Genomic DNA, 19,363 nt, shown 5'->3' with positions numbered 1-19,363 from the left:
ACCTTCAGTGACCGTAATGTACCAAGTATCACTGAAAGAAAATCACAAGTCAAAGATTTTTTTTTTTAACCCCATAAAATAAAAGAAAAAATAAAAAAAGAAAAAAAAGAAAACAAAGAAAACAGCTCACTAATCTATTACTCTAAACACCATAATGCAAATACACACCCACACATAAATAAAATTGCAAAAAGGAAAGAAAAAGTATATGAAAACACCTGAATGAGTGCCAAGCACTATACAGGCCCCTCTAAGTGGGTAACACTTTTAAGTTTGAGACATGAGATATGAAATGTTGCCATCTTTGATAGAACTTTTCAGTACTACCACGACTGGAGTACCTGATTTTTTCAAGTTTCAGAAAAGACATCATATCCTTAAGCCACATAGAAATTGAGGGACTTACAGCAGATTTCCAATGTAACAATAATGTACGCCTCGCTATCAAAGACGTAAAGGCAACAACATCTCTCTGGGCTGAGTTTAAATTCAGTGAGGAATCCGGAATCCCAAATATGGCGATGAGAGGAGAGGGCTTCAGATTAATTTTAAAGACCATAGAGATAGTCTTAAAATAATTCAACCAAAAATCATATAAGCAAGGACAATGATAAAACATGTGGCCAAGGTGACAAGGAGAGCACTTACATTTATCACAGATATCGGGAACTCCAGGGTAAATACTAGCAAGCCGAGCTTTAGAGTAATGAGCCCTGAAAACTACTTTAAACTGAATCAAGCTGAGGCGGGAACAGGAAGATGATGTCCTAACCCGGCTCAGAGCTTTGTCCCAGGTCTCCTGATCAACTTGTATTCCCAACTCTCTCTCCCACGAATTTCTAATCTTGTCACTGGAATCGTTGTTTAGTGTTAATATAAAATTATAGATATTAGATATAAGCCCCTTTTTGTGCGGACTGTATGAAATAACACTCTCCCAGGTCTGAACTGAAGGTACAGTGGGGAAATCAGGAAACGATTTAGAAACAAAATTCCGAATTTGAAAATAACGAAATAAATGGGACCTTGGTAACTCATAATTTGAGGATAGATTGGTAAAGCTGTCAAACTGTCCGGAAGTGTATAGATCTCTAATTTGATTGATGCCCTTGTCTTGCCAAATTGAAAACCCAGAATCTAAAATAGAGGGTGGAAACAGATGATTCTTGGCCACAGGGCCTGAAGCAGAGGCAATCAAAAAATTGTGACAACGTCTAAATTGAAACCAGACTTTAACCGTGTTGAGGACCACTTGATTATCTGTATATAGTGCAGGTTTTGCAGGCAACGAGGAAAAAATAAGAGCAGGAATAGAAGACCCCCTGCAAGATAGCAATTCCATTCTGCACCAGGCGGAGCTAAATGATTTTAACCAGTAGCAGATTTTTTGTATATTAGCTGCCCAATAATATAACTGAAAATTGGGCAGAGCAAGTCCCCCGCTGAGTCTGCATCTCTGCAGCAAAGACTTATGAAGTCTAGGTGGTTTCCCATCCCAGATAAAACCGCTAATAATTTTGTTCAATGAATCAAAGAAAGATTTTGGCAGAAAAAGAGGAATGGACTGAAATAAGTAAAGGAATTTGGGTAAAATATTCATCTTAACGGCATTAATCCTACCCAGGAGGGAAAGAGGAAGATTACGCCATTGCTGCAAATCAGAAGTAACTTTTGCAATGAGGGGGGAGAAATTAGCGGATGCTAGGCCAGATAATGAGCGTGTTACGTTTATACCAAGATACTTAAATCCATTTAACTTAAGTGTAAAAGGTAAATCAGACTGTTGGAGATCACATGCAGCTGAATTTATGGGAAAGCACTCACTTTTATCCAAATTCAGTTTATAACCAGAAAAAGAGCTGAAATTATTTAAAATATTCTGGACATTAGGGACCGAACTCAATGGATCCGACACATAAAGCAACAAATCATCTGCATATAGGGATAATTTATGTACAGTTCCATTTCGGATGATCCCAGTGAATGAAGGGGAAGAGCGCAAAGCGATAGACAGGGGCTCAATTGCAATTGCAAAGAGCAACGGCGATAATGGACACCCTTGCCTGGTACCACGGCCAAGGGGAAAATAGTCAGAGAAGATATCATTTGTGTGGACACTGGCTTTTGGGGATGAGTATAAGAGGCGGATCCAGGAAATAAACGTATCATTAAATCCAAACTTTTTCAAAACAGCAAACAAGTACCCCCACTCCACCCTATCGAATGCTTTTTCGGCATCCAGGGATACTACGATTTCGGGAACATGAGAGCATTGCTTTGAATAAATTATATTGAAAAGAGTGCGTGTATTGAAAAATAATTGACGTCCCTTAATAAAGCCATTTTGCTCTTCAGATACAACCAGTGGTAGAACCCTCTCCAAACGAGTAGCAATTACCTTGGCTAACACTTTTACATCAGCATTCAACAAAGACAACGGTCTGTATGAACCACATAATGTCGGATCTTTATCCTTTTTATGAAGCAAAACTATAGTAGCCTGTGTCAGAGTCAGTGGTAAAGTACCTCGTTCTAATGATTCATTAAACATTGCCAAAAGTAAAGGAGCTAATTTTTCAATACATTTTCTGTAAAACTCGATGGGAAACCCATCAGGCCCCGGAGCTTTATTTGATTGCATTGCTTTGATAGAATTTGTTACTACAGTGAGGCTAAGTGGAGAGTCCAAGCCACTGGCCACCTCCGAACCAATAACAGGGCCATTAAGATCATGAAGAAATTCATTCATGTTTTTTGAGTCAGTAGGAAATTCTGATGTATATAGAGAGGAATAAAATGATTTAAATATAGAATTGATTTCTTTGGGGTCTGTTGCAATGACACTTTGGGTCTTTTGTATCCCATTTATGGACCGAGAACTTGCCTGACGTTTTAGTTGATGTGTCAATAGGCGGCTAGCTTTGTCACCGTATTCATAATATGAAGCCCGACTATGTAATAACAACCTTTCCGCTTCTTTGGTTGAAATTAAATCAAATTCTAATTGTAAATCAATCCGCTGTTTATACAGCTCAGGAGTAGGGTTTAAAGCATATCTTTGATCTAAATTACCAATGGCAGTAGACAGTTCGGCCAACCTCGCATTGCGTCTCTTATTCGAAAATGAGGAGTAATATATGATCTGACCTCTTAGGTAGGATTTAAGTGTTTCCCATAGTAAAGAATATGAGGTAGATTCATTTTTATTAAACAATAAAAATTCATCGATCGAGTGAGAGATAAAATCACAGAATTCCTCTTCCGCCAATAGAAGAGAATTGAACCTCCATAGAGGTGGACTGCATTTGTGAGAACCTATCTGAACATCTAACAGTAGTGGTGCATGATCCGATATAATTATACTCAAGTAGTCAGAGGAAACTACACGGGAATTTAAAGACTGATCTATAAAAAAATGATCGATCCTAGAGTAAGAATGGTGTACCTTAGAGAAAAAAGAAAATTTTTGTACAGATGGATTGCGGGATCTCCAGGGGTCAACCAAGCCATTACGATTCATAAAATCAGAGAATGCTTGAGACATGGAAGATATATTCAGACTACGAGGATTGGAACGGTCTAACGCTGGATCGAAGACACAATTCAAGTCACCTCCAAAAATTAACAAATGTGAATTCAAAAAAGGTATTTTACTCAGCAGGCTATTGGCAAAACCAGCATCATCAAAGTTTGGGGCATATACGTTGACTAATAAGACTTTTTTATGCATTAACAACCCTGCAACTATGACATACCTGCCATTCTTATCAGCTATGACATTGGTGGGTGAAAACTGAACTTTCTTACTGATTAGAATAGCGACTCCTCTGGATTTGGAGTTGAACTCTGAGTGAAAAACTTGACTCACCCATGGGCGCTGCAACCTATGATGGTCTTTAGTCTGAAGGTGAGTCTCTTGTAAGAAAACTATAGAGGGCTTTAATTTTTTCAAGTGTGTAAATACCTTCGACCTTTTTACTGGATGTCCCATGCCCTTGATGTTCCAACTAATGAAACGAAAAGATGTGCCTGGCCCAGCAATATCAGAACTTATGGTGTTATTACTCATTTAAGAACATAAAAAAATATATATATATATAATAGAGTAAAAAAAAAAAAAAAAAAAAAGACAAAAATAAAATAAATAATAAAAGTGAGCTGAGTTAAAACACCCTCCCCCCCCAAAACCCTGAACAAGTACACCCATAGTCCCCATAAAGAACAAGAACAGTGGAGACAGCAGTGTCATTCTGAAAAACGGTTGTTCACAGCAAAATAGGAACAACTCAGAAACAGAGTAACCAATGGCAGAAGAACAAAGCGAGAAGTGACTCCCACCAATTTCAAAAAAGAAATAAAATATGTGCAATATTGATAAACATATAAAAAAAAAACAACCTACATTGGGAGTTCAGCAAAAAAAAAAAAAGAGAGGAAAAAAAAAAAAAAAGTGCGGCTCACCCTGGGATCAAAGTCTTCACATAAAGCATCGCCTCCTCCGGAGAGGTAAAGTACTTCTCTGCACCCCCATGAGTAATACGTAGCTTCGCCGGGTGCAAAAGTCCATACCTGACTCCTTCAATGTCCCGGAGAACACGCCTGACACCGTTGAAGGCAGCGCGAGCACGGGCCACCTTCGCAGTATAATCCGGGAAGATCGATATCACTTTGCCCCCAAATTTGATTGCCTGAGGCTCTTTTGCACGACGTAAAATGTCGACACAATCATTGTAGTAGTGGAGCCTGCACACTATGGCTCTTGGTCGCTCACCCGGTTTAGGTTTGGGTTGAGTGGTCCGATGAGACCGATCAACCAGGGGTAACTTCTCCATCCCGAGCGCCTCCTTGAGCATCGCGGCCACGGCTGTGGGGGAACAAGAATCGGGGCCCTCTGCGACACCGAGAATCCTGATATTGTTGCGGCGTGATCTTGACTCTAAGTCCTCACATTTTTCCTCCAGCATAACAACTTTGGCGGTGAGGCGGTCAATCGATGCTTTCATCCCGACTACGTCATCAGTGCATCCCGAGAGCGCCTCTTCCACGTCTCCCATTACTCCCGTTAGCTTAGCCAACTTAGCATCGGTACTAGCCTTGTCATTAACTAGTTGAGACTTCACCGATTGCAGTTCAGACTTGATAGGTGACAAGGCATCACCTAGAACTTCTTGCAGCTGCTTTCTTATGATTCCAGCAATATCCTCTTTCAGAGAAGCCATTAAGTCCAGTTTTAGGGCATCAGTGTCCATACCGGGCGGTGACGGGGCTGATTCGGATGCGACGGCCTGTGAGCACGGCTTCAGGTGCGTCTGAATGGTGCGGGATTTACCCTTTCCCGTCATTGCAAAATGGCCAAAAAAAACTATCAACGGGCACAATGTGCAACCAACAAAATAAAATGATAGGTTGAGTTACAAAAAAGCACAGTTGGATAACACTTATAATAGAAATTGGCAGGAGCCACCGAAAACACGTCCTACTCCATCAAGCGCTCGGCCACTCCCCCCAAACCAAATTTAAGTTAAAAGCTGAACATCCAAAACAAAGATAGACATTTGAAATACTGAGTTTTCCCATAAAGCTTTGGGAAACCCTTTGTGTAAAAGGTAAGGCATCTGTATGAGCGAGCAAGTGTTTCAACGTAAGCAAAAATGAGCCAATAAGTGTGCTTTGTAAATACACACGTGTAGTTTCTAGGTTTCTAGGTTTGCACCTTTCTGTGTTGAATTTGCTTGTTTTGTTTGGGTCTACAAGCATTGTTCCCTCAAGCACCTGGGCTTTCTCCTGCTGTCCAAACTCCCGCAGGTTAGTGTGACCAGTGACACTGAATAGTGGAGTGAATGTGAGCATCTCCGGGTTTCTGAGTTAGTGTCTGTCCTAAGCTTGACTGGTGACGTCTACAGGGTGCCACCTTTCTTTTCACCCCTTGTCAGCTGGAATGTACTCATGTTGCTCACCACCGATGCCTTTTATGTCATCATGCTAGTGCCCTACCATGTCGAGTTGTGCATTTTTTATCGACTTAACTGCCATGTCATGGATGGAAATGAAGCATAGCGGGTAAAACAACCCAAAACCTAAAAAAAGATGTTGGCTTGTCTGGCCGTCCTATATACAGAGGTGTCAAAAGTGTTCACATTCATTACTCAGGTAGAAGTATAGATACTAGAGTTTAAAAATACTCCTGTAGAAGTTGAAGTATCAACTCAAGTTTTTTACTCAACTATAAAAGTACTGGTTTCAAAACTACTTAAAGTATAAAAGTTAAAGTAATGTAAGGGGGAAAAAGCCATTAAGGACAAAAGCCATTGAAAATGAATGCATCTTAGTATAATGCAAATATATTAAAGAACCATATATGTGTACTATTGAGCATTAACATGTGTTTCAGAGAGCAGGAGATATGATGACTAGTTGCCTATAAGTATTGTAATGGTGCAAAAAGTCAAACTTCAGAGGCATGTTATCATTTATCCTAACCTTTATTGGAATGTACATCCAAGTTTAGTTGCAGGAATCTGAGGGAACGGATGTAAGAACAAAACTGGACAAGAACATCTGAAACAACCACAACCAAATTCACTCTATCCGGATGGAGCAATTTAACTGGATAGTTTTTATTAAAGGCCGAAATGAAATAGAGTAACGAGGATGTTTTTAAAATGTAAGGAGTAAAAAGTACAGATAATTGCGTGAAAATGTAAGGAGTAAAAGTAAAAAGTCGTCTGAAAAATAATTACTCCAGTGAAGTATAGATAACCAAAATTTCTACTTAAGTAAGGTAACAAAGTATTTGTACTTTGTTACTTGACACCTCTGCCTATATAGTTGTGTATGGACTTTCTATTATGTGCCATAATATGTCGAAAAAGACTTTCAACATTTAACATCAGATTTATTTTGTGTACAGTCCCAGTTGTTAAACTTCAGCAAGCACCGGATTGCCATGCTCTGAATTAAAACCTTGAGCATGGTGAGGTGAGCATCCTTGCTTATTCAGGATTATCACAGTCTGAGTGTGTAAGCATTCTGCAGTGGAAATGCACACACACGCCAAACCTATAACACAAAAAAGGAAGAAGTCGAATCATTCAAGTGTTGGTGCTTCTGCTACGAGCCTACAGTTGTATTCGGCAACTTTTGTGGCAGAACGGAGGATATTTCCTCAGATACTTGTGAATACTTAACTGTCATTTTCTCCTATTTCATAGTAAAACTGTCCAGCACTCTTGTTGCCAGCCTGACTCCCACAGAGCCGCTTGGCAGCTGATGGAAACGTGCCTGTCACTGACGGGTTAAAGCAGCCTATTTTTCACTGGTGATTGACAGCCTCGCTGACAAGCGAGATGACAAGCAGATTGGTGCCCTCATTCAAGGGTTTGAGGAGCAGAGAGCAGCAACTTGTCAACATGCAACATATCAGCATAAACAAGTGGGGGCATCTTTGAGAGAGTCAGTGCTTGCGTCGCAGTAAACTATGCATGCCGTTCAATTAGCGAGGGGGTTGTTCATATGTATATCACAGAGGACGTACAGTGTACTGTTGTGGTGGAAAAATGAGGCAGCCAGAGCTGTTGTGATTTGTACTCAACTAAAGCAGGAAGCAAAGGGGATTTTTTTTTAAGTGCTCAGGAAAATACACAGCAATCAGGGTGAGAGCGTGAGGAATGACCCACTCACTGCATGCTGAGATGTAAATAAATACTAAAAGCCATTGCTACCGTTTAATGGCCACTTTATTTTCTCTGCCTGCTTCCTGCCATCCCAACTGTCACTGGATGAGAGTCAGGATACACGCTGGACAGGTCACCAGTCCATCAAAGGACTCCATGCAACGTAGAAAAGAACAGAAGAAGAAATTCCTCAGTGAATGGCCTTCAGTTCACATATCTTCAGTGAGACTGGGCCTTTTCCCAAGGCATCACATGCCATCACTTTGTCAGGATCTTTAGCCGTCAAACCTTCCTACACTTGGTCATGTTTGTTTTCTTTTTTCTTTCAAACAAGTGAAGTCGTGTTTCTAAACCGAAGCATGTTCTGTTGTTGTTGTTGTTGATAGTTCACTTGGTTGCCTCATGTATGGAGGCCTTAGGCCACGTTTACACATAGCCGGGTATTTACAAAAACAGATATTTCCCCCTCTACGTTTTGAAAAATATCCTTGTTTACACGAACCCGCATGAATACGCTGTTAAGGTGCTATGAGCAGCCAAACCTGCAGGGGGCAGTGTAACGAGAAGATAGTCATGCTAGCCCAGGGGTCGGCAACCCAAAATGTTGAAAGAGCCATATTGGACCAAAAACACAAAAACCAAATATGTCTGGAGCCGCAAAACATGAAAAGTCTTGTGTAAGCCTTAGAATGAAGGCAAATGGCGAAAGGCGAAATCTCGAGAAAAAAGTCGAAATGTTGAGAAAAAAGTCGAAATGCAGAGAAAAAAGTCAAAATGTCGAGAAAAAAAGTTGAAATGTCAAGATTAATGTTGAAGTACAATCTTGAGCAAAAAGTCGAAATCTTGAGAAAAAAGTTGAAATGTTGAGAAAAAAGTCGAAATGTCAAGAAATAAGTCGAAATGTTGAGAAAAAAGTCGAAATGTCGAGAAAAAAGTAAAAATGTCGAGATTAAAAAGGGAAGGAAAAAGGAAGAAAAAAAGAGAAAGAAGGAAAAAAAGAGTAAAAAAAGAGAAAAAAAAGAAGAAAAAAATGTCAAACATTTCTGAAAAAGCTCCAGGGAGCCACGAGGGCAGCGCTAAAGAGCCTCATGCGGCTCTAGAGCCGCGGGTTGCCGACCCCCGTGCTAGCCAATCAGAATCCAGGAAAAAAACATCAACACATCAACACGTGTGAAGCCTGAATAATATGGTTACGTGTTAAATCGACGGCGTAGCCTACGTACGGAGCACGTCGCCGCGTACCCTACGCCGTAGGCTCTGCGTTGGTGTAACGCGGAACCATAAATCAGCCTTGACTGCAGTTACTTCCAAGACGGAACAAGAGTCTTTCGTTTGGAGTGACAGAGAAGTGGAGTTACTTTTAAGTATGACTTTAGAATATAAAACAGGTAAAATACAAGAAAATATTGACGGTGGCCAAACTAATTGTAAACACAGGTCGCACACATGACGCTGGTGACGTTTCTGTTGCATAATGTGACGTTCTGAAGCCTAAATCTCCGTTTCCCTCCGTTTACAAGCAAATCTCCACTTTGGCCGGAGTTTTCAGGAATGATCGTTTTTGGTGACTTTGAGTTTCGTTTTCGTGTAAACGAACGGCCAAAACGCATGAAAACGCCACCGTTTTTGCTCCGTGTAAACGGGCCTTAGTCTTGGTGCAGCTGACACAGGTTCCACTCCTAATCTGTGTTTCTTTACTGTGTCTTAGCCTTTTCTTTTTGCCTCCGTTTTCTGTCATTCCACTTTCAATAAAAATGTTCTCTCAAACCACCAAATTTAATTAAAAAATAAAAAGGTACCTCCGGCATTATTTGTGTGGTGTTCACGCCAGGTATAGACAACATAAAGCGCGTTAAACCAGTCCTAAAATCAACTTCTTACCATCTGCGTTCGATTAATTTTGCCTGACGGAAGGGCCGCCCAGAAAATTGAATAGAAAAACTGAATTTGAATGGAGAGAAATGAAACTGCAAAGTGACAATGAATTAGGGGGCTGAATCTTTCAATAGAATGAAATACAGTTTTGATTTTATCGTGATACACATTCAAACCAATAGATTCAATTTTAAATCAGTCCATTCAGATTCAGATTTTAAAGGAAATTATTCAAAATCCATCAAATCAGGTTCAAATCGAATGATTCACATTCAGATATAAATAATTCAAATTCACTTCCTACTGGCAGAAGATATAGAGATCAGCCCAAAAGTTGAAAACCAGAAAAAAGGCATCCTATAATGTGTATACAGGCACCAGGCAAAGCCCACTGCAGCCCTACATACTGTATACCTGCACATTAAGGATGTTTCAGCTCCCTTTGTGCAGCTGTTTTTTCTCAAAATGAATGATGACAAAGCTCATTGGCAACAAGGGGAGCAAAAGGGAGAGAGGAGTGTGATATCAGCCACCCGTGGAGGGAAACTTGCAAAAATGCATCTTTCTTCTCTACTGTAGTCTTATGTGCACTGATGGGTCTTTGATTTAAGAGAATAAATCAGTTCTCAGCCACGAGATATGTATAATAAGGTCATAAGATATATATAATAAGCTGTTCTTTTTGACTCTTTTAGTCTTTTATGGACATTCCTCACCGTTTCACCCAGACATACACCTTGCCTTCAAAGTGTTGTATTACACGAGTCCTCATGGAGTCATTTTTTTCTACAAAATGTCACATTGGCATAAAGATTGATATTATGATATTAAAACATGTATAAACATAATTCTAAAGCTTCATTTATCACTTTTCATGATATTGTTGTGAGCTGTGCAACCCCTCACTCACACATATATCTTGGGGACATCAACAGTCTATTAACCTTGATGACATCACACACTAGGTGGTAGCCAATCAAATCGTACTATCAAAATACTGAGCTCTCTTAGGTAGAGGGGGAAAAAAATGGAATGATTGTTTATTGGTATGATCAAGGTGTAGCAGAAATGCCCATCATCAAACACTGCCATTTCTCTATGTGAGTGCACAATAAGAGATCTACACTGTTGTGAGCATTGTTATCAACGCGCCAGTTTTGGAGGTAACTCCTGTTCATTAAGAATAATGGTGTGTGTAATAAACCAAACAAAGCTCCACCTGAAGTGTATCTATAGTGGGGGAGGGGGGGGGGGGGGGGGAAGCACACACACACACACACACACACACACACACACACACACACACACACACACACACACACACACACATACACATAGCCACATAGACATATACACACTCACGTACACGTATACATATTCATACATTCATGCATGCACACATACACACACATAGCCACACATATGCATACGCACACAGTTACATTTAGCCACACATACATATACACGCTCATACACACACACACACACACACACACACACACACACACACACACACACACACACACACACACACACACACACACACACACACACACACATAGCCACAAAGACATGTACACACACACACACACGCATGATCATATACATACACGCACACACACACACTGGCTTGTTCACTTGCATGCTTGCTCTGTAGTTTTTGGGGTTAGTTAGCGGTAGCTTAGCTTAGACTGTGATTTGGGTTGATTGCTGCTCGTGTTTTGGTCGGCTCTGTGTTGGTTTTGTTGGTTTTGTGTTTTGTTTGTGGTTTTTGTTGCAGATTTCCAGTGCTTGACGTGCCTCCGTGTGTTCCTGCTTCCTGGATTGGCAGTGGATGTCGTCACCCCCCCCCAAAAAAAAAATTTAAAAAAAATCACTGGGTTTGTATGTATATATTTATGTACCATGTGTCTGCGTATGTAGGCATATATATGTACATGTATGTATATATATATTAAATATAGCAATAATGCACATATATATGCCTTTGGTTTTTACATGGTATCAATCATTAATATGTGTGCAGACAAGGTAAAAAAAAAAAAAGAAGAATAATGGCATAAATGTAAAGCATCTGTCTAGGAGCTACAAGAGATGTTGTGTATGACTGTCAACTGAGTCGAGAAACAGAGGTATCCATCGGCAAAATCTACAAATTACAACATCTTATCCTCCTGTATTGACTAACTTCTACGGCAGTGAAAATCCTACAGGCAGCTCGGGAGCTGGAGCGAGTCTATCCCTCCCCGGCTCTTTGATCATTATTTTGATACAACAGAACAGTGGGGAAAAAATTACTAATGCTAAGATTATGAAAAAGCAATTTTTCCTATCCTGTGATTCTAAACTCAAGAGGGCATAGTTAACATTGTTTCATTGCCTTCCTGCCAATAGCTTGTGGTTAGAGTGGTGCCAAAAAGTTTATTTTTCTCTCTCTCTTCATGTTAAAATGCAAATTTCAGTTTTATTGGATGGAACATTTGATTATTTCGAAAAACATTGTTAAACTCTCATGATCTCCCATTCCTAGTATCATCAAAAGCCACCTAAAGTTAACTTTGGTGTGCTGCCTCATTCGCCTTGTAAAAAGCATCTACTGGTGTGTTACACAATGTCACACACTGATGAAGTTATGTCAGACTTACAATGGACATCATGGCAGAGACTGAGAGTCAAGAAAGCAATGACAGAAGAGAGAAAAGGGAAAACGAGAGTAATTGAGCAAGGGACTGAACAAAAGTAAATCTTACACAGTGTCATAAAAGCGACTTAAACTCCATGATTGTTGGTGGATTCCCTAAGGAAAAGCTGCAAACCTTTACACCTCTTCGTTACATATTCAGCCATCAACGTTATAGTATTCTGGAGATTATTTAAACTCTGACTTCATTCTGTAGCCATTGAAATCTTTGTTTCAGAACTATGGAAGTTCAAAGTGTGTCAGAAATGTGTGAAGATGTGCCTGAAGACAAACTATGTTCTTAAAACACCACTTCTTTAGTCCTAGTTCCATGTTCCTTTTTACACCTCGGGAACAATAGCTGGTGTGTGTGAAGGCTTTTCACATCTTTTTTTACTCTACCAGCCATCCACCAGAAAGACTATCATTGTTGCAGTCCATTTGTTTTTGCCCAGAAGCACTAGAAGTTGCATTTACACCTTACAGCCTCACATATAGCTTTTATACTGCTTGCTGTGTCTCCTACCCTTTTCACATTCTCTAGACAGGATGTACTTCAAAAGACTATTATACTTACTTTAAGGCGATTCTGGTACACCTTACTTTCAAGCGTTACTTTATGAACAGGGCTTTGTTAACATCTGCTAAATATAGCCTTGCTCAGAGTCGGCAGCTCCTAAACAGCTGCAGTCCTGCGTGATTCCAATGTCTCCTTACATTAACACACCTGATTCAAATTAAAGCTCGTCATCAGCTTCTCATCCAGGCCTGCAAAAGTCTGTTAATCCTTTGTATCAGGGTGTAATGAAGCAGGGAAACACCTGAAACATGCAGGACTGCGCCTCTTTAGGACCAGGGTTGCTGACCCCTGGCCTGGTGCAACTTTCCTGATGTTTCCTTTGCACTGGTTGTGTTTCATGGGTTTGATGTTTCCCATTTGCTTTGTTTGACTGTGTCCTTGCTACATATGCTTTTCACTTTGGCTTCCCTTGATAAATCACTTTGATAATTGACTGCAGCTGCTCAGAATTTTGTGAAGTGCCGTCTATTATTTTTAAGAAACCAAGCTTATTCAGATGTGGACAAAATGAGGGACAGATGCTCATCTTTCCAAAAGTGGACACTCAAAAACGTCACCCTCAGCTAAAACCTCAGGTTCTATAGACTTCGGATAGATTATTAAAGGTTTAATGGAAATGACAATACAGTCATTAAAGTAAAAATCTGCATAACTATCACTTATTTGGAATAACTGGTAAGAAAAAGCCTGGTTTCTCATTAACAACATACCAGTTCAGATTTACATCTGAACAAAATGTCCCATAACCAGATGAGGCCAAAGTGGAGATGTTTGTCCATAATGCACAAATGTACGTACCGTACATGGCAAAATACAACTTGAAGGAATCATCATAGACACTTCATACTGAAAGAATATGCGTGTTCGTTTGTCTGGTGAATCAAGAAAGACTAGTGGAAAGAATCACAGGTTAACAACTTTTAATCTTGTCAAGCACAAGGTTTTTCCGGCCGGAGGAGACTTCTCTCAGACCACGTAGGTACGAGAGAAAAATCACCCGGAGGTCATCGATCCAATCTATTTTATATGAAAAGGAGGTGTTCCTGAATCTCATTGGTCTCCCACCTGGGGTGTCTACCCAGATCGCAGGACCCCCAAATGCTAAAACATCTGTTCCTCTCTATTGTCTCCCCTCAACAAATAGTATGCATATATGTAACTGAATTTCATTGATAGAGCCCGCTCAAGGGGGAAGATACCCCCGATCTCCTTTGTTATTTCTCTCACCTGGGGTGCCACCCCCAATGCTAAACTACCTATTTCCCCCCAATGTCTCCTCTCGACAATGGTATGTATATATGTAACTATACCAACTAGTAAGCACAGTGGTGGAGGAGTGATGATTTTGGGTTGGTTTGCAGCCGCTGATCTAATCTGTATATCAAAGAATACCAGAGTCCAATATGAGGCCAGATATTGTTATTAAAGCTCTGGCAGAACTGTGTTATGTAACATGGAAATTATCCAAAAAGCCCTGACAAATATATAGAATAATAGCCAAAAGAGAAAAGAATCAAGGTGCATCAATGGCCAAGTCAAGGTCTAGACCTCAACATGATTGAAATGCTGTGGCAGGACTTTAAAAAGAATTGCCATTAAATAAATGATGACATCCCTCAATGAAGTGAAGCAGCATCGTAAAGAAGAGTGGCCAAATTCCTCCACAACAATGTTAAAGACGGATAACATCATAACCCTTCAAGTTATTGTTGCTTCATAGGGGGTACTTAGTCAATAAAAATGGGACAGTGTTATATGTTATGCTGTTCATCTGAGGGTGTATTTCCTTAATCCTAAAACCTCATGAGGGCTAGATTAAGATAATTTATGTTTTTCCTTAGAATTGAAAAAGGACTGACTTTCATTTTCACAACTGCAGATCATATGGTGATAGTGATGCAGCTTTGAAAGCTCATAACATTGTAAAAGTCTGCTTCAGTGATAAAATGAAAGTTTTATTCGAGGTCTCTGTTTTGTGTTGTAAAGGTTTCGAGAGGTTCTAATGGCAATCCTGATTCAAGAAGACATAATTTGACATATTTGGCCTACTTAGAAGAGTGTGTCACTTTCAGCTCTGAGCATTTGGATCTGTGTGTTTTGACATGCCTTCTCAAGGGTTTGTTGTCGACTAAGGTCAGGGCCTGACATTTAAAACGTGACATCCATTTACACAATGGACATATCTGCGACTCTCCAGTTTGACTCTCGTTTGCCATTTGTTTGACAATGTAACTGAATCCTTTGTTGCAATACAAAGTCAAATGGCTTTTCTGTTTTCATCTGAATAACTTATTGTATCATTGACTTTACTTGCGCCAAAGAGCCATGGATGGATGGCAGGAGGAATGGTAAGTACCAACACCAGCGTGCAAGACAGTCTCCTCTTAGGCCCCGTTTACACGGAGCAAAAACGGTGGTGTTTTCATGCGTTTTGGCCGTTCGTTTACACGAAAACGAAGCTCAAAGTCTCCAAAAACCATCATTTCTGAAAACTCCGGCCAAAGTGGAGATTTTCAAAAACTAAGTTTTCACGTTTGCTTGTAAACGGAGGGAAACGGAGATTTAGGCTTCAGAACGTCACATAATGCAACAGAAACGTCACCAGCGTCATTTGTGCGACCTGTGTTTACAATTTGTTTGGCCACCGTCAATATTTTCTTGTATTTTACCTGTTTTATATTCTAAAGTCACACTTAAAAGTAACTCCACTTCTCTGTCACTCCAAGACTCTCGTTCCGTCTTGGAAGTAACTGGCAGTCAAGGCTGATTTATGGTTCCGCGTTACACCAACGCAGAGCCTACGGCGTAGGGTACGCGGCGACGCGCACCGTACGTAGGCTACGCCGTCGATTTAACGCAGAACCATATTATTCAGGCTTCACACGTGTCATTTGTTGACGTTTTTTTCCAGGATTCTGATTGGCTAGCATGACTTTACGCTTCTCGTTACACTGCCCCCTGCAGGTTTGGATGCTCATAGCACCTTAACAGAGTATTTATGCGGGTTCGTGTAAACGAGGATATTTTTCAAAACGTAGAGGGGGAAATATCTGTTTTTGTAAATACCCGTCTATGTATCAGTGCTGACTTGGACTGTCAACCCAGATAATAATTTCATTTTAAAGTAGAACTGCTTATCTTTTTTAGCTTCTCATTCAGTAAGTGGTGACATTTTGGACAAGGAATTAATTATTTCTTTGGTCTCTTAAGGTCAATCAAAGATGCAGATATTCTTGTTTAGCGCCCTACATTATGTAAGAATAAAATGAACATGTGACCCAACCAGAGTAATGTCTAATTTAAAGCAGATTACCGTCTGAAGGAGATTAAGTCCCTCAGTGAATTTTTAGTTTATTACAACAAAACAACAGGCACTTCTGCCGCTTCGGAAGTGCCAGTTGGCTCTCTATGCTGCGCTGGGAGCTAATCTGATTTAGTTCTCATTGCTCCCAGCATTTGCCGTGTCTGCCACCGATGCCTGTCAAGAACATGTATCACACTGAGCAAGAAAAAAGTTGAACCACTGAAACAACACCATCTGCACATGCAGGTAGCAATTTATGCTGTCCTTTGCCTGTTCTGGCTTGCAATCAGTGTCTCCAGCACACAGTGTATTGATTGGAATCTGATGCAGTTTCTAAAGATCGGTAACAACAGTTAAATGGCTCTCTTTGTTCTCTGTCTCTTTAAATGTCTAAGAAATACATCAAATAAGGTTGAAGGCTGAGACAATCTAGTCAGATGCAGAGATGCACATTTATAAGATCGCAATGTATCATCTTACTTTACTACTATCATAATTAACAAATGTATTACACACAAAAACACATGAGATACAGTATTCCCTCGCTATAACGCGGATCACCTTTCACGGTCTCGCTGCTTCACGGATTTGCATTGTGCATCGTGTTCTGCATTCTGATTGGCTAAACAGTCTCCCCGCTTCTTTACTTCCTGTGTCAATAACGTTGGTCGCTTAGCAACAGTGCTGAGAACGGCCAATAAAACTTCAGCAGCAGCTCAAAAACGGGAGCCTTTGATGATCGTTCATTACAGTTCTCAGATATAATCCATGGTGGCATGTCGGTTTATAAGAATCAATTTGCCCAGAAGAAAAAAGAGCGACAACAACGACCCATAAATATGTTCTTCTCTTGAAAAAACACACCTGCACCGCGGGGTTTAGAAGGAAAAGACGCTACAGAGCGAGTCAGGATGCAGAGGCATCAGAAAAGCAGTGAAAGACATGTGAGTCACAATTTGTCCTACCGTACTTATTGTATTTTTTTTTCATAATAATTTTTCATTTTCTCCCGTTCAAATCCAATTACTCGGGTTGCTGATCTCTGCAATTTGAAGCCTTGTATAATAATTGTAAAAAAAAAAAAAAAAAAGGTTGCTACTTCACGGATTTCACTTATCACGGGTTCTTTTTGGAATGTAACCCCTGCGAAAAACGAGGGATTACCGTATTTTGTATTTTCAGATGTCCAGCAGCCAATCAAATTGCAGCTACACAGCTAGTGCAAGGCAGTGAAATTGTAAATGGGGGCAGGACTGTGTCCAATCACCTGGCTCTTGGTGTGGTGGATAGTTGGCGTTGTTGAGCAGGTGGCCCATTTGCAGAGGCTTTAGTCCCCATCCATTCAGCCCAAGTATGATGCTTTGATGCCCATCTTCCCTTTTTCTGTCTCTACTGTGATGAGCAGAACAAACATTTTTGATTGGTTGTCTATTAGTATGACGGAGGCGTGTCAGAAACACCCAAGATCAAGTGCTGCCACAACGCCTCTGTATGAGAGCATGCTAAAGTCTTCTAAACTGTGGTTTCATTGTTCTCTGGCTCAGTGATTTTTAAGCACAATGTCATGGCACATTTGTGTACCATGGGAAATGATCTCATTTCATCTGGCACACAGTGTACAGTCTGTGCAGAGTACAGGGAAATCTCTAGACTATCAAGGCATTCTGGAGTTAAATGTGCTGCCCAGTGTCAGAAAGCTTGCTCTCAGTCGTTGGTCATGTATTCTCCTACAGGATAATATCCCAAAACAGGCAGCAAAAAACACGCAAGAATGACTAAGAACAAAACACTGGACTATTCTGAACTGGTCTTGGATTGGCCCCGATTTAATTTCTACTGAACGTCTATGGAAAGAGCGAAAACATCCAGTCTCTAGAAGAAACATTTCAAACCTGAGACAATTGGAGTAGTTTATCCAGAGCATCTCTGAATGCAAAACACCGGATCCTGCAGCGTGGGAGTGAGAGGGGCAGGGTAACGGCCCTGCCCCTTATCAACCTTTCCCCGACCCTGCACCCCAACCTGGGACTTGCTGATTGGGCCGGAGTTTCGGGAGCTGTGTGGTGGCCTGCAGTCTCCACCCCTGGTCATCCCGTTGCTGCTTCCACCTGCCTGCTGTGCTGCTGCCGTCCCTGACCCCCAGTCTGGCCCTCGGCAGGAGGGTCCCCCCTTATGAGCCAGGTCCTGCTCAAGGTTTCTTCGCTCCTAAAGGGGAGTTTTTCCTTGCCACTGTTTGGCTTAAGGTTTTTCTCCCACTGGGGGAGTTTTTACCTGCCATTGTTTATGTAATAACTGCTCGGGGGTTATGTTCTGGGTATGGGTCTCTGAAAAGCGTCTAGAGACAACTTTTGTTGTATTAGACGCTATATAAATAAAATTGAATTGAAAATAAAATTGAATATCCATGAGGAATGGGCCAAAATGCATACCTGCAGCTGCAGAAGTCTCACTGAGAGTTAGAGAAATCACTGGATTTCAGTCCATCACAACAGGTCGTGTGGCAAAATATTAAGTCGACAAGCCCCATCAATTGTGTCCAGGCCATTTTTATTATTTCATTAGTCAATATACATTTAATTATTTATTATTACTTTTATCAGGTTAAAGGTATTTTAGTGACCATTGTTGATTTTTTTCTGTCCTTGATGGACCAACACATTTGTCAATGTGTGTACACACACACAACAACCACAAGACATCAAGGAAGCAGCAGATATGACAAAAGACGGGAAGTTACAGGGCTGGGAAAGCTTGGTAATTACAGGTGAGTTTTCAGCCTCGACTTGAAAATATGGACGGAGGGAGCCCTTTTTCATGTCAAGTGGAAGCTGTTTCCACAAATGAGGTGCCGCAACAGCCAATTGCTCCTGTTTCAGCATCGAGCACAAAAAATGGAAGAGGGCTTTCCCCACAGATCCCAAAAACCTGGGAGCTTGGAGCTATTATGTTTTATGAAGGACGCACACTTCAGCCAAAATAGAAAAGAACCGGTCCTGAGATGGCTCTGTGAGGGACCTCTTAGAACACTGGGACAGAGGATGAGAAATACTGATTAATAGATCATGCAAAAGTGCTAATCTTAAGACCTGAATGAGTGCAGAACTGTGACATTAAAGCCCAACCTCCCGCTCAAGGCAAGATAAGAGAATAGCATGATCCACAGCATGGAAGGCAGCGCTAAGGTCCAGTAAGGGTAACATTGTTACCTGATTCTTAAGAGAGTCACAGGTCATTAGTTTTCTTTTGGTGGA

The sequence above is a fragment of the Cololabis saira genome, chromosome 5 (genome assembly GCF_033807715.1).
Source record: "Cololabis saira isolate AMF1-May2022 chromosome 5, fColSai1.1, whole genome shotgun sequence".
Lineage (NCBI taxonomy): Eukaryota > Metazoa > Chordata > Actinopteri > Beloniformes > Belonidae > Cololabis > Cololabis saira.
The sequence above is the reverse complement of the archived record's forward strand: the minus strand, read 5'-3'. Positions refer to the sequence as shown.